The sequence below is a fragment of the Elephas maximus genome, chromosome 21 (assembly GCF_024166365.1).
Source record: "Elephas maximus indicus isolate mEleMax1 chromosome 21, mEleMax1 primary haplotype, whole genome shotgun sequence".
Taxonomy (NCBI): Eukaryota; Metazoa; Chordata; class Mammalia; order Proboscidea; family Elephantidae; genus Elephas; species Elephas maximus.
This window is the reverse complement of record NC_064839.1, coordinates 37,540,774-37,563,426: the sequence shown is the minus strand read 5'-3', so window position 1 is coordinate 37,563,426 and position 22,653 is coordinate 37,540,774. Positions and strand designations below refer to the sequence as shown.

Below are 22,653 nucleotides of genomic sequence, written 5' to 3'. Positions count from 1 at the left end.
AAGGAAAGAGGTTAGGAGGGCCAAGGCTCAGGTCCCACACACAGCTCTCTAAGAGGCTTCTGTCCACACCCGCAACACAAAGAACGCGTCGGAGAGGATGGGCCTAGAGCAGCTAAGACCCCGGTGGTCACCTACACTGTCCCACATGAGAGGGTGGGCAGTGCCCATGGGCGTCACAGCTGGGACCAAAGCATGAGTATGGGTGTGAGGAAAGGGAAGTAAGGAGAATCCCCCTCTGTCTCCAGATGGGCTGCTGCTCTACCCTGAGGGCCAGTTCAAATTTCCATCCTTTGCAAGCACAGCGCTATTGTGGCGACAGGGAGACAAGCCACAGTGAAGAAGGAAGACTGCATCATCAACAGAACTGTGTTCCTAACACAAACAGACGGCTAACACGAAAAGGTAGCCCCAGCTGCCAGCAGGAAGGGATGAGAGGGGGAAGGTTTAGCATCCCCAAAAGAATGGTAAGCCTGAACTGTGATATACTAAAATCAGTACAGAGGAGACACTGCTGGTGTTTTTACTGACCATGTTTCTAGTGTACGAAGTTCAAAAAGAAGCATCTGAGAACTGCCCAGCTCAGACGGTGCACATGCAGGCCTGGGTACACTCTGCAAAGCCCCCGTGAGGCAGCTGGCCTTCCACAGAGGACCAGTCATGGCCTTCCCTCCTCTCCAGATCTAGGAAGCATCATTCCCATTTCACAAGCAATAAAACAGAGGAGCGAAGTCTGACAATGGGCCCGATGCCACCCTGACTGCCGTGAGCCAGAAAGAGAAGGCAGGTCTCCAAATTCCCATTTCCTCGTCCCAACCAGTAGAGCACCCTTGCCTGTGACTCAGCTAGCTTCAGACTGGAAACCGTAGGTGAAAATGTAAGCCTGATATTTCAGTGAAGAACCGACTAGACTCTGCATCCGCCAACTCCCCCTCCAACAGTGTCTACCTCACCCTGTCTGGATCGAGCCTGTTCACCACTTGCTTGGTGGCTTTTGCTATCAAGGATCTTAGCAGCAAGCTGGAGACGGCAGCTGGGCTTAGCGATTCCGTTCCACACCTGCCTCTTAGTTATTAGTCACTATCCAAGCAGCTGTCCTTTGGCCTGGGGGCTTTTCCGTTTCCGATTCCAAAGTGCCACTGAGCTGAATTTGCCCTCTGAGACCTGGTGTCCCCAGGGAGAGGCATCAGATCACCCGCTGCCGCTGCTCTGCTCCTGTGGCAACATCATCACAGGGGCATTTATTCCTTCCCGGTGCGGCTCCTACAGGCAGCTCAGCGCCTTGCATGGACCTGATCTTCCGCCTGCAAATCCCAGGCCACCTCTTCCCCGTTTCTCCTTCCTGGAGAACACTTGGCTGCTTCTCCACCCACAATCTCATTCATACTCAGAGGATGAAGGTTTTGGCTGGGTTTGGGCTCCCTCCCTCCAGCATCTTCCCATTCTTTTTTTTCATTTCTTGATTCTTGCCTGCAGAGTGAGCCAAGAGCTCCCCCTCGGGAAAAGACGGGGAAGGCAGGTTTACCAGCACTCTCTGGAGAAATAACTTTTTGGAAGAATGGGTCACGTTTTATTTAAAAGACACACATGCATGCTACACTCTGCAGCTTATAAACACAAACTCCATGACAACAAAGTTCCACGGGCCTCAGAAAAGACTGATTGATTTTAAACAAAGATGACTAAACTAAACCAAACCAAACAGCAAATGCAGTGGAACTTCTCCAGAAGGCTTAGCTGGGATACAGGTGAGAATTCAGGGTGGTTCTTCCTAAGGAGGTGCCTGATTGGCTGGATGACAGCTGATTGACAGCTCAGGCCAAAACGGCTGGCAGTCCTGAAGGGGCGGGAGGGTTAACAGCCCGATTGTAAAATCAATGTCATAAATGCTTGGTAAGTTACAGGAACATGCGGGAAGGGGAGGCCACGACTGATAAAGGAGAACAGCTTTGATGCTGCACCAGGGACTTGTTTATCGACAGCAAAGCCAATCTCCTCTCCAGCCTGGGCTGGGCAAGAGAAACCTGCAAGCGTTTACCAATTAATTGGTGGGCTTTTCTTGCTCTTCCTCCTCCTCCTCCTCTACAAATGATCCAGCTAAGGGGTTGGAACTTTACAAACTGGCCACACTTTGTTTCCTATTCCAAAACAGAAAGGGTCAAGGAAGGATGACATCGTACCCATCTCTGAAAGACAGATGGCCTCAGGGTGGTGACACCAACCCTAGAGAATGGACCTACAAGAGCCCAGTCATTCATTAAGACTCAGGTGAGAAAGAAGGATCCCCACTTCAGCATCCATACTACTTGCTCTGGGCTGCCTCTCAACTCACGCTGGCCATGACAAGTGGAAACTTTTATAACCTTGCTACTTCCGGTGTGGTTCCTGGACCAGCAGAGAGTTGGTGAGGAATGCAGACTGTCAGGCCCCACCCCAGACATATGGGGGCAGAATCTGTACTTTAACAAGATCACCAAGTGATGTGCATTAAAGCTGGAGACGCTCTTTTACAGCGTCTTCACAGTATTGCCAACTCATGCGGACAGGGCACTTGGATTGCCAGATAACTAGGGAAGGTCAGTCTTTGGCTCCCAATAGTCTCCAGGGGGTGCAGGAATGGAGATGAACAAGAGGGGAGCTGAGCCCAGAGATCGAGAAAGCTCTTAAATCTGCCCTCCTTCAGCAGGAGGACCTCAGGGCACACACTACTCTCCCACCCAGCCTGCTGTCTCTCGCTCTGTTTATCAGCCAGTCAATAAGAAAAAGGTGGTTCTTAAGGAGGCAGAAGTCAACTCGGCAGGTCGATCACCACTCTGTCTGTAGTTTCCCGTAAAATCAATGATCTTCAGTTACAGAGAGCAGCCTGGGAACCCAGCAGGTCCCCGCATCTTCACAGGCAATCCCGCCTGCCTCCGTGAACCCACCCCGTGCTCAGGCCCCCCAGACTCCGTGCCCCCTTCCTTGTCCTTCCTTCCCTCCAGGGCCAGCTCACACAGCAGGAGCCCTCAACGCTTCCTGCACCTGCCTCTCTTCTGCTGGTTATGCCCCCAAATTCCCTTTAATCACTGAGGCATTGGACTCTGCCCTTCTCTACTTATGACCCCCAATACTGCATTCAGAATGTTTTGTTTTTGCTTTGCTTTGCTTTGTTTTAAGAACTTGGATTTCAATAGAGTACACCTCTCCAAGAAGACCATTCAGTGGAAGACATGGGAATGACCTCTTCCCTCCTCTACTTTTTCTTTCTTCCTCCTCCTCCTCTTCTTTCTCTCTCTCTCTCAGCTTAGCACCTACCCCTGCCATTTGAGAAGTAATCTTGTACAGAAAAGTTCCAACATCTCCATCAGGTACCCCCTCCCTCCCACTTGCTCCCTTCACAAGTTATATTTTCCATGGAACTATCGCCAAGTCCATGCTATCTTTACAAATATCCACCTTTACTTTTCAAAGATTGTTTAAAGGACTAAAACTCTATCATGTTACCCTCAAACAAAGTCATCCATCTCCCTCTTTAAATGAAAAAAGACAATCGGATTCTAAAGGCTGGGGGGTCCTTTGCAATGTGGTATGATAGTTTTATCCTTTTCCTTTGAGATAGGACTGGGTAAAATGCAACAGTTACAGGGAAGCTAGCATGGGGGGCAACTATTAGGAAGAGGAGGGGGCTCCTGCTATTGCTCCAGCTCCCTGAGAATTAAACATGAACAGTCACACTGTGTAATTTTAAATTGTTAATTAGTGCAGGGTTAATTAGGCGGTCCTTTCACAAGAGGCTGTTTGGCAGAAAACCAAGCAGGGAAACAAGGGAGAAGGAAAGAAAAACAAAGAGAGAATAGAGACAGCAAGAAACTGTTGCCTCTGTTAATAACGCATGTGGCATCACCAGAGAGACATGAGCCAGCAGGCAGGCTTCTCTAAATGCTCCCCTGCCCAGCTGGAGGGATTGCCCACGGGTACCACGTTCCTAAAGGTGATCTGGCAGCGTTTGTCAGATGCCTCACAAATGCTCATGCCCTTTGGCTCAGCAATCCTCCCATTCTAGGAATTTATCCTAAGGCAACAACCCAAGACACACATAGAGATATAAGAATATTCATTCCAGCATTTATAACAAGAAAAAAAAAAAAGTAATCTGGCCAAAACAAGGGACTCCCTAAATTACAGTGCCTAGCAGGCGCTCCTTGGAAACTCTATGGGGCATTGCATAGGTTGCTATAAAAAATTCTTTTTTGAAAAGAATATTTACAGGCATGGGAAAATGATCACACAGGATGCTAAATGAGCAAAGCATATATATGTAAACCAAAAACCAAACCCAGTGCCATCGTAGTTGATTCCGACTCATACCGACCCTATAGGACAGAGTAGAACTGCCCCAGAGAGTTTCCAAGGAGCATATGCATATGAAAATATGAGAGATTTATCGCAACACTTTAACAATGGCAATTTCTAGGGGATGAGGTTAAGGATGACCTCATCTCCTCCTCTGTGCCTTTATTTCCCAAAGCTTTTTAAAATTAAAACCATCATAATAGCAGCCACCACTTACTGAGTTAAGTACTGTGTTAAGGCCTGTGGGGACAGTATCGCCTTGATCCTTATGAGTACTCTAGGAGGTGGATGCTATTTTTATCCCCATTTTAAAGATGCAAAAACTGAGGCTGCCCAAGGCTAAACCCACAGCAGCCAGTAAATGACAAAACCAGACAGTCTGGCTGTGCTGTCTGTGTTCTTAAGCTATTCTACTCTGTTTTTCTTTAATGTCTATTCCTCAAAGAGAACCCCTGAACATCCGTACATCTGGCATTAGAATTCATTCTTACACAACCTGGGACTTCCCTAAGATCATGCGATCTTCAACTATATGAAGGCCTGCCTGCCTACCTGCTTACAGGACAGCTAATATAAAAGATTATCGATTCTCACATTCAGCCTTCTCTTGCTTGGGAGCAGGGAGGGGAGGAGAGTTCAAGTGTACTTCTTTATTTGGATATATTCAGACAGGAGAGGGCAGATAAAGGAGGAAGGTAGGCTGAGACAAAGAACTGGACAGCAGGTCCAATATCCTGATTATTTTAGAAGAAAGGCAGATTCCAGAAACTACACACCAATAAACGCATTCATTCAATATTTACTAAGCACCTACTATGTGCCAGTGAATCAATGACTGCTATCAGCTTACATTCCTTTAGGGGAGAAAGCACAAATAAAAATGGGTAAGTGATGAAAAGCACTCCGAAATAATATAAAACAAGAGAAGATGACAGAGTGATGGGAGCGTGTGGACATCATTTTGGATAAAGTAACGATATTAAATTTAAAACATGTTATAGGTTATTTAGCGCCAAGTTTCTCACCGTTTTAGAATGGATTCAACAGTTGCTGAATAAGTGCTTAAAAAAAATAAAAGGTGATCCCGAGGAATTAGCAATTAGCTGTTGATCCAGTAAGAAAATTCACATAAAATAAACTGAAAAATATCGCCTCACTCTGACTCACTGATGTGAGAAATGCAGTAGAGAGTACTTCTTATTTTAATAAGAAATCCCAAAGTTTACCACTTCCTTGTATCCAGAGTGGCAAAATATGTCAGATAATAAAGTCTGGCTGACTTTATAGGTGGTTAATGTCATTACTCAAGTGTCAGTTCAGAGGTCAATGTATCTCTTGATGTGCCATGGAGTTCTATGCTGCCCCCGGCTCTGTTCATTTAAATGAACAACTTGAGAAACAAAATAAAGCATATACACCATTTGGCAGAGCTCATAAAGCTAAGAGGAATAACTAAGAAGCTAGATGGTGGAATTAAGACTGCGAAGATCTTGCCAAGTTGGAACAATAGGCTCGGCCTAATAAGATGAAATTTAGATATGAAGTCCTATCTTTAAGTTCATGCATGGATGGAGAGAGGAGAGGTGGCTTAACAAAATTTCATGCAAAATATACCTAGAGGTTTTATTTGAGTAAAAATTCAGTGAAAGCCAAAAGCTGACATGGTGGCCAAAGACATAAATATGATCTTTGATTGCAGAACTACAAAACCAATTCCAACTCATGGCGACTCCGTGTGTGTCAGACCCTGTGCTCCATAGGGCCTTCAACGGCTGATTTTTAGAAAGTAAATCAGCAGGTCTTTCCTCCTAGGCACCTCTGGGCAGACTTCAATCTCTAACCTTTCAGTTCACAATCAAGCGTGTTAACTATTTGCATTACCCAGGGACTCTGCCCACTACGGGACTACATTATAGCTTTTGGAACTCAGTAGGTTAACCAGCCCATCATCTTCTCTGCCTACACAAAGAATGTTATGATCCCCTTCGGGGAATCTCATAAGAGGGATACTGACAAACAAACTGGAGAATTGTCAGAATGGCCAAACACAACATCTTTAGGGCCCAGAAAAGAGAAGCCCTATTGTAGGGCAGAACACCTATCTTCAACTACATGAAGGCCTGTCTGCCTGCCTACCTGCCTGCCACAGGGAGGATTAGATGTGTTTTCTATCTACCTCCAGGGTTTAACTAGAATAAGGGGAATTTATAAGGAATTAGAGTTTGGTTCAATATAAACGAAAATCTTTCTCAAGGTTATCAAAGCTCCAAATTGGAATGTTTACTCTCTAAAATACTGAGCTCCCTGGTTGCATGAATCAAGTAAAAGGGGATTTTGCTTTGGCCAGGAGGTTGAATCAGGCAGCCTCTCAGGTCCATTTAAACATGAAGATTCTTTTCATTCCTAGGTTATCAATAAGGTTACTCAGCCAACTTTAACTAATTGTCTTTGGGGCCCTATAGCATTTTGCACATGGTGACACACTACAATTCCGTAGTTATCATGCTGCTGTGATTATCTGTTGGCTGGTCTGTCTCTGCCACTAGATTGTAAGCAGCATGAGAGGAGGGACCATGTCTCATTCAGCTCTGGATCCTCCACACCTGAGATATAAAAGATGCTTAATAAAACAATGAGGAAAATTAAATTAATGAGCATGATGATTAACACTTCTAGAGGAAAAAAAATTAGCCCTTAACACATTCCTTTCATTTTCTCTTTAAGAAATAATGTCCTATGTAATCATCGTCCACTAAATCAAACCAGGGCTCCTTAGAGAAATGGCCAATTCTTAGTTTGGGCCAGGGAGAGTACAAGGTGAGCTGAAATATCTTCTTGGGCCAAGACATAAGAAGGTACTCAAAGAATGATGAGGACATGCCAAAAGGACAGACAGCAGGTTGAAGGGGCTCCCACTGGCCAAATGTGGGTTAAGTTGAGTATGATAATAAGAGTAAAGGATGACAACACAGTAAAATAAAAACCAAACCAAACCCACTGCCGTTGAGTAGATTTTGACTCATAGTGACCCTACAGAGTAGAACTGCTCCATAAGGTTTCCAAGGAGCAGTCGTTAGATTCAGACCACTATGCCACCAGGGCTCCATGAATAAAGAATCCATAATTCCACACCTTTAAAATAAGAAAACTAATGTGAGAGAATGGAAACTTCTTCCTTACAGTAGAAAGCCAACTAATAAATGCAGTGGAGAATTACAGAGTTAGAAAATCACCATTTGGTAACCATCACAGTAACAATCCATTCTGGCAAGAATCAATGGATGCCAAAACTTGTGGATGAAAGTTTGAGGAATAACAGGCTATTTACACAGTCTCAAAGTATCTCCCCATAAAATACTTATTAATACAGAGGGAAAACCAGTAACTTTACAGTGGAGAAACCTGGCAGATACTCCTAATCAAGAAATCAAAGTTAACATTACCAGTAATGAGACAAATAGCATGTGCCTCCTGATAGGGTGTACCCAGAAGAACACAACATTCCTCCCGTGGTATTCCTGCCAAAAATGTAAAGCCTGAATCTAATCATAAGGGAACATCTGACAAATCCAAATTGAGAACAGTCTACAAAATGTCCTACACTCTTCAAAAATGTCAATGTCATGAAACAGAAAGAAAGAATGAAAAAACTCGTTCAGATTAAAGGCAACTAAAGAGACATGGCAAATGAATGCAGCACATAATCAGAGTTTTCTTTTCCAATTAAAGAAAAAAAAAACCCGTTGCCATTGAGTCAATAAAAGACATAATTGGGACAACTGGCAAAATCTGAATAAGGACTGTAGATTGGAGAACAGTAGTATATCAATGTTAATCTCCTAATTTTGATAACTGCAGTATGGGCATATAAGAGAATGTCTCTGCTTTTAAGAAATACACACTGAGGTATTTAGAGATAAAGGCATAATGTCTCAACTCTCAAATGGTTTTAAAAAATGTGTGAGTGTGTATTATGTATTATGTATGTGTGGATGGACGAATGGACGGATGAGGGGGGAAGGAAAAGAAAGAGAACAAGGATGGACATGGTAATGTTAACATATGGGGGGTCTGGGTGAGGGTATATGAGAATTCTTTGTTCTATTCTTCCAACTTTCCATACGTCTGAAACTATGTCAAAATAAAAAGTTAAAAGACAAAATGTCCAGGGTAAAAAAAACTCTATATATTGAACCTCCAAAAATACATATGAACAGTTAACCAACCCTGATATGCATACCTTGATCTTCATGTGAAATTGGTTCCTGGCACAGCTTCGTGAAAGGAGGAAGGCTACAAAGCTGGACAGGGAGTTATAGACAGACAAGAGCAGAAAACTAGTCTTCCCTTTCTTCAACTGAGAAGCTTCTAAGTTTAGCCTTCTAGTTGGATAAGACAAGCAAATGGTCACTCTAACTTGGGCAAAATTCCAAGTAATATCACACTGACAGACATTACCCAAGATACGCATGATCCTGACTTTGGACAGATTTCCTTAACTTGGTGCAAAGCAGTTCTAAATCTAAGGAGGCACTCCCAAGGACAGCCACCTGAGAGATGAAGAACACCATCAACCTACAGAGGGTGGGCACTGCTAAGTCTGGACTAAAGCATATCAGAGAGAGAACCACACAACAAAGAATGAACTATCACCTTATTAAAACTCACCGCCTCAAAAAAGCCCCAAAGGAAACCCAGATTGTTAGATAAGTAGGAACCTCTTTCAAGTGGCAAAGAAATAATATCCTTATCTGTTTAGCTTGGAATCCATGAAGAACCATATCCAATTCCATTCTGTGTTTGATTAATAACAGAAATTTATATTGCTGCTTTGTATGAGTCAATAAGTGTTAAACCATAAATAGGTGAGATTCCATCCAATGGGTAGCAATTTCCCAGCAGCCTTAAGAATTCTTTTGTAACTGTGACAAGGTCAGAGAACACACACATGCTAGACCAGGTCCCCTGAACTGCAGGAGGTCCACTGCCCAGAAAGTCCAGAGAATCATCCATGCCCTCGGCTTCATGTTTGCTAGTAAGTACATCTGTGCTATTTCCAGCATGAACATAAATCAGCCTGGAAGTGAAAACTGCTAGCTCAGTCCATTCTGTAGGGAAGCCACAACAACCTCGGTATTCTGGTCACAGTGGAGTCACGGAGGGGAAGAAGAGGAAGACATGAGGTCAGAAGCAGTGCTCAGTTTAGAGCCCACTCTGTGGGTGTTAGAAGGGAAGAGCTCACACTGAGAGGAACAGATTCTTTGCTATATATAGAGAGACACTCACAGTTCAACAACTACCAGACCCCTGAACACAATAAGTAACAAAAAGCAAGACTACTCAGCTATTACGCTGTCTTGTTCCATCAAAGGATTTGGGGCATTTAACCAGCTATTTGGGTATTTGCATCCCGATGCTGAAGTGCTCACTGAAGTACTGACTTAAGCATTCACATCGAGCCACTTGGAGATTTTCCGGCATAGTCTGAAGGCAGAAGACCAATATCCTTTGTGCGTCACAGGCCTGAAAGGTTCTCTCCTGACCTGGCTTAATCACCATAAAGCTCAGACCCCCCTCCCAGATCTGCAGCAGCACCTCCTTTCATCAAACGGTAGCTGTAACTACCCAAATGCAACTACGGGTCCTACCTAGCAGGGGAGCAGATCACAGCCCCCGCCCCCACTTCATTTCATCCACTGGCATCCACCCAGCTAAGCTGGACACCTTCCCACACTAACGGTAACTGACTACTTAAATGTTTCCTTTTCCAGCACCCAAAACTGTTCCATCTCCTCACTATTTCCTCCAAAATCCCCCCTCCAGAGATCCTAGTCCTGGTATCTCCATTCTTGCCAATGGGCTGCTAAGCAACACGAGGGGATGATGTAAAAATGTGCCATCTGGTCCGTTATGGTTTCAATCTGGCATCTGGTGATGTTAAATGTATTTTAAATAACTATTCTCGATTAAAGTAGCATGAGTTCATTATTTAAAAAAATTTTGGATATATACAGGAAGACTCAAAAACTAAAAATTACCTATAATCCCACCAGCCAGAGAGTCACTGGCAGACAGCTTTTCGGGCTTTTTTCCTCTGTGCATCTACAGTGAGAGTTTTTTTTGGATCACACTGCTCTTTTAACTTAATTTAGCATGAAAGTTTTCCCATGACATTAAATATTCTTCATAAGTAAGAATTAATGGCTGCATAGATACTGCATTTATGGACATAGCAGAATTTCACCAAATGTGATTACTGGACATTTAAGCAATTTCTAATATGTTGCTGTTAAGGCAGCAATAAATGTCCAAGTCTTTGTGCATATAAAATAGCAAAATAACTTAAAAAAGTAAGTAGCAGCTCCATATTGCCCACTTAGTAGGGCCAGACATGGTGCTAACCCCTTTTTTGGTATATGTTATTTCATTTGATCCTTGCAACAGGATTACCATGAAGCGATCTCCCCATTTTACAGATGAGGAAATTGAGACTTACAGAGTTGAATGCCATGCACAAGTCACACACTGATTAAGTCAGCATCTGAAACCATGTATGGAGCCCTGGTGGCACAATGGTTAAGTGCTCAACTGCTAATCCACAGGTCAGTGGTTCAAACCCACCAGAAGCTCCAAGGGAGAAAAGACCTGGCAATCTGCTCCCATTAAGATCACAGTCTATGAAACCCTACGGGAGCACTTCTACCCTGTTCCATAAAATTGCTATAAGTAGGAATCGAATTGACTGTACCTAACAACAAGCTTCCCTTACCACTCTAAACCTAGGCTCTAACCCACGACATTCTGTCTCTATTTCCATAGGACACATTTCTAGAAGGGGAAATTCTGGCTTAAAACTAGGAACATTAAAGGCTTTGACATGTGCCAAACTGTCCTCCAAGAAAGCCCTCCCAACTCACACTTCCACTGCACAATCTCTACTCCATCAAACCAGTGGGCTCCGGCCACTGCTTCCCTTTCTCAACACCAATTTTTCTAAAATCAAGTGAGTTCCTCCTCCTCTGTGTAATTCCAGAGGGCTATACCGCATCAAAACGGAGTCCCTGGGTAGTGCAGTTAACACACTTGGCTGCTAACCAAAAGGTTGGCGGTTCACGTCTACCCAGGAAGTATCTCAGAAGAAAGGTCTGGCAATCTACTTCAGAAAAATCAGCCACTGGAATCCTATTCCACAGGCACAATTCTACTCTGACATGACACACGTGGGGTCACCATGAGTCAGAGTCAGAGTCAACAGCAACTGAGTTGTTTGTTTGTTTGTTTGTTTAACACTACATCAGTAGTTCTCAAACCCTTGGTACTCAAACCCTTGGTATACATCAGAACCAACTTAGTGGAATACACACAGATATCCAGGCCCCATCCCAGAACTACTGGGTCGGACTCTCCAGAGGTGGGGGCTGGGCATCTGCTTCAGGTGGATTAGATGACTCTAAGGCCCTATGTCTCCAATGCCACCCTGCTGATCGTGACTCCATGAAACTTTCTCCCCCTTCACTTTTCTGGCTCTCCTACACCTCCCTGATTTCTGTATTGCCTGCCCCTCTTCCTATTCCTACAACTTTCCATGGATGCACTTTTCTACCTATTCTATAAAATTCTCCATCATTTTAACTCACAGAAATTTCTCCTCTCAGTTCTCCAACAGTATTTAATCATCATCATATTTTCCCCCCTTGGCTCTCTTCTCTTATCTTAGTACATCAACTGCCTTAACTACTTCTTGTGGTTTCAATTACCTAAATTATTGAGTTGACTCCCAAAACAAAAATGTCCATTCCTGACTTATCTCTTGAATACTGTCTCCTTTCAGCAGACCACAAGATGTCTATAAGTGGCTAGTCTTCCATCATTCAAAACTCAGCATGGCTCAACAAGTCCTAACAGAGCTGCGCCTCACTGACTGCCCCGGTCTCTCTCAGTGGAACTTTTGATACATTTTTGATTCCAGAAAAGCAGAAAGATAAGATCAGCCTAGCCTTCCAAAGGTCATATTCATCAGGGGCCTCACCCATCTGAGAATCAATCCGCTGCCAAAATATTCAGACTTAAACTTTCCAGACTGGTATCAAAGCACTCTGAAATCTACTCCCATGCTACTATTCAATCATATCTCTCACTTCACTCCAACCAGCAGTCTCTTCCCTATTGTGTCCACATTCAGGTGTGTTCTTGCCTCTGTTCCTGTAGCCCCAGGCCCTTTGAATGTTCTTTACTCTTCCCTAAGGCTTATTCAGTCCTTGGCTATCCTTTAAGAAGCACAAGCTCAAGTTCCACTTAGGTAACAAAATTTTCTTCTATCACTCAAAAAATTTCTGTAATCCTACAGTAATCATTATCATACTGTTTGTTATTCAAACACTCTCTCCTTGTTTCATTTGCCTGTTTTTATCTCTATAATTTGACTATAAGCTCCTTGAAGGGGAAAAAAAAATCCAGCTTATATTTCTGTTCACCTACTATCACATTGCTTAGCATGTAGTATGAACAAAAAAAAATACTTGATTGACGGCATACTTTCTCTTCCTGGGAGACAGTTTAAATAACATTAGTGGGAGTGTGCTGATTGCAACATAATATATAATTAATTAAACAGACCCAATAACCCAAATTCTGAGACTTAAGTACTCGAGTATTTTAGAATTTTGTAGTTGATAATGTTAAATTTATTATCTCTTATTCCAATATTACTGAAGGCCTGAAGGCTACAGAGACTACCCTCATTCCACTCATCTTAAGTGGTTGGAATAATAAAACAGAAATCCAAAAAGTCAAGCAAATCTTTAAATACAATTCTTCTTAAAGGGAAAAAATACACATATCACGTATGGACTATATTAAAAGGACTCATCTCTTGAAAAGGGTTATCAAAGCCATGTTCACTAATTCAACAGCAAGATAAGTCAATAGGGTTCCTGGACTCTTATTAGGTAATTCTTAATCCACAGAACATTTAATTTGAATAGTAGGAATAACTGCTATAGTCCAAGGCGGCACAAAACCCAGGAGAGTCTGAATGGGGCAGATTCTTCATCTGTACCTCCAGTTTTGGGAATGCAGCTAGAAACAGCCACTGCCTTAAGCTTTCTTTCATACAGATCTATGTAAGAACAAATGAATGACACTCAATGTTATATATGCTTTTATCTGGTCCTGGGCAACTACCTCCCCCACCTGGGAAACCCCATCCAACTTCCCTGGACAGAGGAAACACATGCTTTCCAATAAACCCACCAACTGGTATTCACAGGACAGGGAAGCCCAATAAGGGTGAGGTGAAAGGTAGCCTTGGGCAAAGGAAAGTCTCCCTCAGCAGGCATCTCCAAAATGACTCTTTGAAAAAGTAGTGTGTTTTCCTCTCAGCAGGAAGAAAACCACACGGTGGGCTCACCATTGGCAGCTGGCTCTGGCATAAGGCTCCGGAATTGGCACAATGACAAAACAAACAAGGCTGCCCTTTGGAGGCTCATTAACAGGGCAACACAAACACACACACACACACTGCCTCTCACTTGCATAGGCACAGCAAGCACTTCAGATGTTCCCTGGCTTGTTCACATGAACAGCTTTTCAAGCAGCAGGGAGCATGAGAGACTGACCACTACATAAAGCAGGAATGGAAGCTGTAAGGCCAAGCCATTGGCAAGGATGTGAAGAGGGGACCACCATTGGAAAACCAAGACCACACACACAGACTCTTCCACTTGCCCCACGGTTGGTGAGCCTAGGCTGGCCACCCTTCAGGTTGTGCATGTTAAACTTGCCCCAACTACCCATTCAGAGGTCAGTAGACAGCAATTCTATAACTTAATTCCTTCTAAAACAGCTCCCTTACTACACTGAAGATCTGAGAAGCCTATTTCATATTAGGAAGTCCTCAAAACCTAGCAGCCTAAGGAATTGTTTCTAATTTCAGTTATTCTCCTTATGACAAAGTGGAACCACCACCACAAATACCTGGAGAGCTTTGAGAAAAATGGAAGAAGCACAGATTCTGTTTGCACCCTCAGTTTGTCTGAAAGGTTTCCAAACTCCAAAACCTAAAGCCTAAATGGGTAGGTGCGTACGAGAGCAGGGGGAGAGGGGATGCAACTTACTTATGTGTCCTGTCCTCCACCGCCCCTTCTCAATCCCACAAATAAAGCCCTTTATTTGCACTGTTATTTTTAATCAAGAAAAACATTAAAACATATTTACCATTGGCAACTTCAAAGAGTAGCCTTGGTAATTAGGCAAAACAACAAAGGAAAATTTCTTCTTAAAGTGCAAGGATCCAAGAGTTCACACTTCCTTAACCTTCCGGAAGCCAACCAAAGAACCAAGTGACTGTGGGTAATAATTACACCCTCACAAACACCGCAAAAATGGTCTTTCTCCTCTTGCAGCTCCAAATGCTGCTTCTGGGTCAATAGCTGCTATGAGGAATCACCAAGGCCATCTTAAATATACTTGGATTAATTATGCTTGAAAGTCTCTTATCCAAGCACTGCTAAGACCGAACAATTGAGTTTGGGAATGAGTGTGGTTACATATTTTTCCTTAATGGCTTCCTGAACACCCTGGTTAGGTCTGGTCCCAGGAGAGAAATTGCCAGTTCAAGTCATAAAATGTGATCAATGTAGATCAAGACCCTATGCTAAGTGTCTCAGAGAGGAGAGATGTATTTGTGCAAACACACAAACATATGAAAAGTACACGTTAATATAAAGAACTTCAGCTCCCGGTTGAAGCTGCAACTTTACTCCTAGCACTCGGCTCATTCTATCAAACTTTCAGGCAGCAGGCCTAATCTTGGATAGCTCCAGAACCAAAGAAAGTTTTAGAAACTGACCCTGCAACTCTGAAAGATTTCCACATTAAGACATGCTAAGATTGTGGGGGAGGGGAATGCCGACCAGTTAATGCGGCCAATTTCTTTTGCCTCAGTAATATAGAGGCTACTGGGGTTCTAGCCCTGTTAGTCTTGGTTTTAAGCTCCTATGCATAGGACCTTATGCATAAAACACAGTGGCTGTTCTAATGATTTTATTCATTCACGCAACAAATATTTACTGAGTGCCTACAATATACACAGCATCCCTCCTATCAATACACACTCTTACTAGCTCGCTCTCAGTCGAGATCAGACATGCAAAATAAGAACCTGGAAGGAGGCAATCGGGATGCTGATAGGAATGGACTCAGCACTTCACTCCTGGGTTATTGCTCCTCCCATTCCAGAGTCTTCCTGCTCTCATGCCAGAATCTATTAACTAGATGTGGTCACAGTGATGACCTCTGACATCCACTCAGTTTAAAAACATAGTTCACTTAAACATGTAAAGCAAACAATGACAGAATTGAAGGGAGAAATAGATAGCACTACGATAATATTTGGAGACTTCAAAACACCACTTTCAATATTGGACAGAACATCTAGAAAGATCAACAAGGAATCAGAGGACCTGAGTGATAATATAAACCAACTAGACTTAACAAACATATATAGAACACTCCACCCCAAAGCAGCACAACATACATTCTACTCCAGTGCACATGGATCATTCTCCAGGATACATACACCACATTGTAGGTAACAAAGCAAGTCTTGATGAATTTAAAAAGATTGAAATTATACAAAGTATTTTCTCTGATCACAATGGAGTGAAGCTAGAAATCAATAACAGGGAAAAAATGGAAAATACACAAACATATGGAAATTAAACAGCACACTATTAAACTACCAATGGGTCAAGAAAGAAATCAAGAGAAAAATCACAAGAGTCAAATGAAAATGAAAGCACAACTAACCAAAACTTACAGGATGCAGCGAAGGCAGCACACAGAGGGAAATTTATAGCAACAAATGCCTACATAAAAAAAGAAAGATCTCAATTTAATAGCCTAACTCAAAAACTGGGAAGAGAAGAGCAAATTAAGCCTAAACCTACCAGAAGAAAGGAAACACCAAAGATCAGAGGAGAAGTACAGAAAACAGAAAGAATCAACAAAACCAGAAGTTGATTCTTTGAAAAGATCAGTAAAATTGACACGCCTTTGGCTGGATTGACAAAGAAAGACAAGAAAAGATGCAAATAACCAAAATTAAAAATCAAAGAGGGGACATTACAACGGACCCAACAGAAATAAAGAGAATTGTAGCAGAATATTATGAACTGTATGTCAACAAATTGGATAACCTAGATGAAATGGACAAATTCTTAGAAGCACACAGCCTACCCAAACTAACTCAAGAGGAAATAGGAAGTCTCAACAGGTCCATAACAAGCAAAGAGGTCAAATCAGGGATTAAAAACCTCCCAACAACAACAAAAAAGGCCTGGACCAGATGGCTTCACTGGGAAATCCTACCAAACATTTAGAGAAGAACTGGTACCAATACTGTTTAAACCCTTCCAAAAGAGAGAGAAGGTAGGATTACCCCCTACTTCATTCTATGAAGCAAATATAACCCCGACAGCCAAACCAGACAAAAATGCCACAAGCGAGAACTACAAGTCAATATCTCTTATGAATATAGAAGAAAAAATCCTAAACAAACTACTAGCAAACAGACTCCAATAGCATATTAAGAGAGTCATACACTATGACCAAATAGGATTTATTCCAGGAATGCAAGGTTGGTTCAACATTAGAAAATAAATCAACATAATATACCACATCGATAAAAGGAAAGAACCACAGGATCACCTTTATGAATGCAGAAAAAGCATGTGATAAAATCCAGCACTTTTCTTGATGAAATCCTAAAGAAGACTGGAATATACAGGTAATTCCTCAATATAATTCAGGGCCAGGGACAGACTGCCCAATAAGCAAGGTAGGCACTAATCTGTAGTACACAATTTCACCTGGTTTCCATCACATCAAAGACGTGGTGAAACCCATGTGAAACTGTGCACTAGAGATTAGTAAGTAAACACAAGCCCATATATACCGTGCTTATTGGTTAATCTGCCAGTGTTCAGGGCATATATGAAAAGCCAACAGCCGACATTATACTTAATGGAGAAAGACAGAGAGCTTTCCCCCTTGATATCACAAACAAGACAAGGGTATCCACTCTCACCACTTCTGTTCAGTATTTTATTAGAAGTTCTAGCCATAGCAGTAAGACAAGAAAAATAAGTAAAAGGTATCCAAGTCTGGAAAAGAAGTAAAATTATCTCTGTTCGCGGATGATACGATCTTATATATAGAAAATTCTAAAGAGTCCACAAAAAAAACTTCTAGAGGTAATAAAGGAATTTAGCAGAGTTGCAGGGTACAAGGTCAACAAACAAAAATCAGTTGGGGTTTCTATACACCAGCAATGAGAAAGCTGAAAGAGAAATTACAGGAACAATTCCATTTACAACAGCACCTAAGAAAATAAAATAAAAAAAATAAAATACCTAGGAATAAATCTAACTAGAGACGTGAAGGACTTATACAATGAAACCTATAAAACACTGCTGAAAGAGATTAAAGAAGACTTACATAAATGCAAAGATGTTCTATGTTCATGGATTGGAAAACAATATCGTTAACATGTCAACAGTACCCAAAGCAATTCATAGATTCAATGTAATACTTACCAAAATTCCAAAAGCTTTCTTTACAGAAATAGAAGAACCAATCCTCAACTTTATATGGAATGGCAAGAGGCCGTGAATAGCTAAAGCAATGGTGAAAGAGAAGAACAAAGTAACAGGATTCACACTGTCTGATTTCAAAACATATACAGCTACAGTAATCAAAACTGCCTGGTTCTGGTATAACAATAGACACATAGCCCAATGGAATACAATTGAGAGTACAGAAATAAACCCACACATCTATGGTCAACTGTTAACAAGGATGCTAAGCCCATTCGATGAGGAAAGAAGTGTCTCTTCAATAAATGGTGCTGGGAAAATTGATTTTCACATGCAGAAAAATGAAACCGATCCATGCCTCATGCCACACACAAAAACAAATTTAAAATGGATTAAGGACCTAAATGTGCAAACTAAAACCATAAAATTCTTAGAAGAATGAGTAGGGGCAATGCTGTCAGGCCCAGCTTTCAACGATGGATTATCTAATATAATAACAAAAGCATAAACAGCAAAAGACAAAATAAATAAATGGGACCTCATAAAAATTAAAAACTTTTGTCCATCAAAAGACCTTACCAAAAAAGTGAAAAGACAAGCTACCAACTGGGAGAATATCTTTGGAAACCACATATACGACAAGGATCTAATAACCAAAATATACATAAAGCTTCAACAACTTAACAACAATAAGACAAATAACCCAATCATAAAATAAACAAAGGACCTGAACAGACATTTCACCAAAGAGGACAGTCAAATGGCCACCAACACATGAAAAGATGCTCAGCATCATTAGCCATACATAAGAGAGATGCAAATCAAAGCCACAATGAGATACCCTTTCACTCCCACTAGGATGGCTAAGATTAAGGAGAAAAAAAAAAAAAACAGAAAATTACAAATGGTGATGAGGATGTGGGGAAAATGGAATGTTTACCCATTGGTAGTAGGAATGCAGAACAGTAAAGCCATTGTGGAAAACAGTGTGGCAGTTCCTCAAAAACTTAAAAGCAAAACTACCGTATGACTCCACAATTCCACTCCTAGGTGTACACCCAAAAGACTTGAAAGCAGAGACTCAAAAAGGGACTTGTACACCAATGTTTATTGCAGCACTATTCACAATAGCCAAAAGGTGGAAAAAACCTAAACGCTCATCAACAGATTAATAGACAAACGAAATGTGATATACACATACAACAGAATACTACTCAGCCAGTAAGAGAAATGAAGTTCTGATACATGCTACTGTATGGATGGAATTTGAAGACATTATGTCGAGCAACATAAGCCAATCATAAAAGGACAAAATATTGTATGACCTCATTTATATAAAAAGAAAAGGCAAACGTACAGAGGCTAAAGTTTATTCGTGGTTACCAGGGCAGAAGGGAAGGGGAAAACGAGGGTTAACAGTGATGGAAAAATCGCACTGATTTAGGGTAGGCTTGCGCAACTGATTATTTTAATTGCTGTCAATAACTTGGACACCTGTAAAAAGTTGGATTGGCAAAAGTTGTATGATAGATATAGTCACAGGAAAAAAAAAAAAAAAAGAGTAGCTGCTGAGGCTGCTTACGTACAACCAAACACCTCATGGAATTTAGTTCCTTAGTTTGGAGGTATAGGGTCATGTTTCCATGGGATATCTCAGTTAATTGGCCTAATAACATGTTCAAGTGCTTCTGTTCTACCTCGTAGTTCGTTGCATAGCGCCTGGTGCCTTAAAAGCTTGCAAGTGACCATCCAAGGAACAACTGGTCTCTACTCACTTGGAACAACAGAGGAAGGAGAGTCAGGAATAGGAAGGATATGGAATGTCTGGCTAATTGCCTCCATGAACAACTGCCTCCTTTGCCATGTTGCTCTTAGGTGCTGTTGAGTCAGTTCCAACTCATAGTGACCCTATGCACAACAGAATGAAACACTGCCCAGTCCTGCGCCATCCTCACAATCGTTCCTATGTTTGATCCCATTGTTTCAGCCACTGTGTCAATCCATCTCATTGACAGTCTTCCTTTTTCTCTGATCCTCTACTTTACCAAGCATATGTCCTTCCCTCCAGCGACTGCCCCCCCCCCCCCGCCCATAACACGTCCAAAGTATGTGAGACAAAGTCTTGCCACCCTCGCCTTCTAACGAACGTTCTGGGTGTACTTCTTCCAAGACAGATTTGTTCATTCTTCTGGTAGTTCATGGTATAGTCAACATTCTTCACCAACACCACAATTCAAAGGCATCAATTCTTCCTTGGTCTTCCCTATTCACTGTCCAGCTTTCGCATGCATACAAAAAAATGCATATAAGGTAACTGAAAATACCATGGATTGGGTCAAGTACACCTTCGCCCTTAAAGTGGCATCTTTGCTTTTAAATACTTTGATAAGGTCTTTTGCAGATTTGCCCAATGCAGTATGTTGTTTGATTTCGTGACTGCTGCTTCCATGGGCATTGATTGTGGATCCAAGTAAAATGAAATCTTTGACAACTTCAATCTTTTCTCCATTTGTCATGATGTTGCTTATTGGCCCAGTTGTGAGGGTTTTTATTTTCTTTATGTTAAGGTGTAATCCACATCGAAGGCTGTAGTCTTTGATATTCATCAGTGAATACTTCACGTCCTCTTCACTTTCAGCAACCAAGGTTGTGTCATCCACATATCGCAGGGTGTTGAGTCTTCCTCCAATCCTGATGCCTCATTCTTCTTCATATAATTCAGCTTCTCAGGTTATTTGCTCAGCATACAGACTGAATAAGTATTGTGAAAGGATACAACCCTGACGCACACCATTCTTGATTTTTAAACCATGCAATATCCCCTTGTTCTGTTCAAATGACTGCCTCTTGGTCTATGCACAGGTTCTGCATGGGCTCAATTAAGTGTTCTGTAATTCCCATTCTTCACGATGTTATCTATAATTTGTTATGATCCACACAGTCACATGCCTTTGTATAATCAATAAAATACTGGTGAACATCTTTCTGGAATTCTCTGCTTTCAGTCAAGATCCATCCGATATCAACAACGATATCCTCACCCCACATTCTCTTCTGAATCCAACTTGAATTTCTGACAGATCAGTGGTGGCCTTTGCCATGAGACCAGAAGAATTGGATGGTACCTGGCTACCATTACTAAAAATTTTGATCAAAGATTCCATAGAACAATCCTGATCAAAAGGGGGAAAGTGTAGAGCAGAATTTCAAATCCTCATAGACTCTAGCTTTGAAGGTTGGGTGAACCCTTGAAACTACTGCCCTGAGATAATCTTTAAACTTTAAACCAAAAGTATCCCCTAAAGTCACATTAAAACTGAACAGTTTAGCTTAACTAGTAAAAAAGGGTCTGCCATCAGCATTGTGTTCTTTTAAGAACTATCTATATGGGATCAAAATGACAACAACAGCTCAAAAGACTAGATTGGAACCTTGAGGACCAGTTAGTTCACATTAAGAAGGGAGGAACAACTTAGAAAAGGAGGGTGAGAATGGTTGCACAACTCAAAGAATGTAGTCAATGTTATTAAATAGTACATGTAGAAGCGGTTGTTTTGGTTCGTATAGTCTCAACAACAACAAAATAAATAAAATTTAGGGGAAAAAGTGGTTAAACTATTGCAACACATGGTCTGGCACGTTAAGCAATCCTCTGTGACTCGATGATGCTGGAGAACATGGTGGCCCTAGCACGTCAGTTCATCCCTACTCCATTCCCTAGCCATGCTAACCCCTCTCAGGGATCTCGCCCTCAAACCCCACAAGAGTTAAAGGAACATTAGCCATGTTGGAGACTGACCATTTTCTGACAGTCTAGGGTATTTTTCCCTGTGATGAAGGGATTACCGTCCCACAGATATCTAGAAGAAATTACCAGAACCACTGAGCTGGTCTATAAGAAGAGTCTTCTCCTTTGATGCTGTCAAGTTGACAAATGATTTGATTTCTACTGGCTCCTCTTAGGTGAACCAACAGGTTTCCTATATCCTCACCTGCTCTTTGTGTGTCCCCAGGTATGGTATCTTTGGTGTGGGCTTCTCTTTAGGCTGAGTCTTATGACTTTGTAGGCTCCACACACACAGCAACAGAGTGTTCTAGAGACAATGTCCAACCTCCCCAAGTCTTATCAAGAGGTGTTGTGGTGGGGGAGGGGTGGTGCATCCACACACTCGTTGCACTCCATGAAGGGGGAGTGGCCTGGCCTACCTTTCCAATGATCAAACAATTTTCTTCATAGAGCCTCGTATTTGTTCACGACACAGTACTGGGAGCTATAGGGAATACCGCAGAGAGAAGTTCTATTCTTAACGGACTTATAAATGAAGCGTAAAGCTCAGGAATTAAGTCTATTCGACAACCCTAATTCGGCTTCCAGTTGTTGCCCCAACCATCTGGTGCCCTGTCACAGGTCACTGGAGGAAGTAACCCTCCAACCGGGTGAACAGGAGAAGCTAGAGTTTCTCACTTGGTGCCTATCTGTGGGGGACTCTAGAGAAAAGGAAAGCAAATGCCACGCAGGCATGTGCTTGTCATATGGAAATCCTACTGACCTAGAAAGAACGACAGCAAAAACCTTGTGCAAAACTGAAACCAGTTTTAGTGTGCGGGTGCTCAGGGAAGTGAAGAAAAAAGCAGGGAGAAGATAAGGACAGGGTTTTGTCTTTTTAAGGGAATCTTCCCTAAGCATTCACTACCCAGCCCTTTCTGCCTCTGGAATGGAAAGTGTTAC

The 22,653-nt window shown here is 42.1% G+C and overlaps 1 protein-coding gene across 9 annotated transcripts in view; it reads right to left on the bottom strand.

The window, feature by feature from the left end:
• Positions 1-22,653, bottom strand: part of ZFHX3 (zinc finger homeobox 3) — a 701,029-nt gene that overhangs the window by 179,634 nt on the left and 498,742 nt on the right. The window lies entirely within an intron of this gene.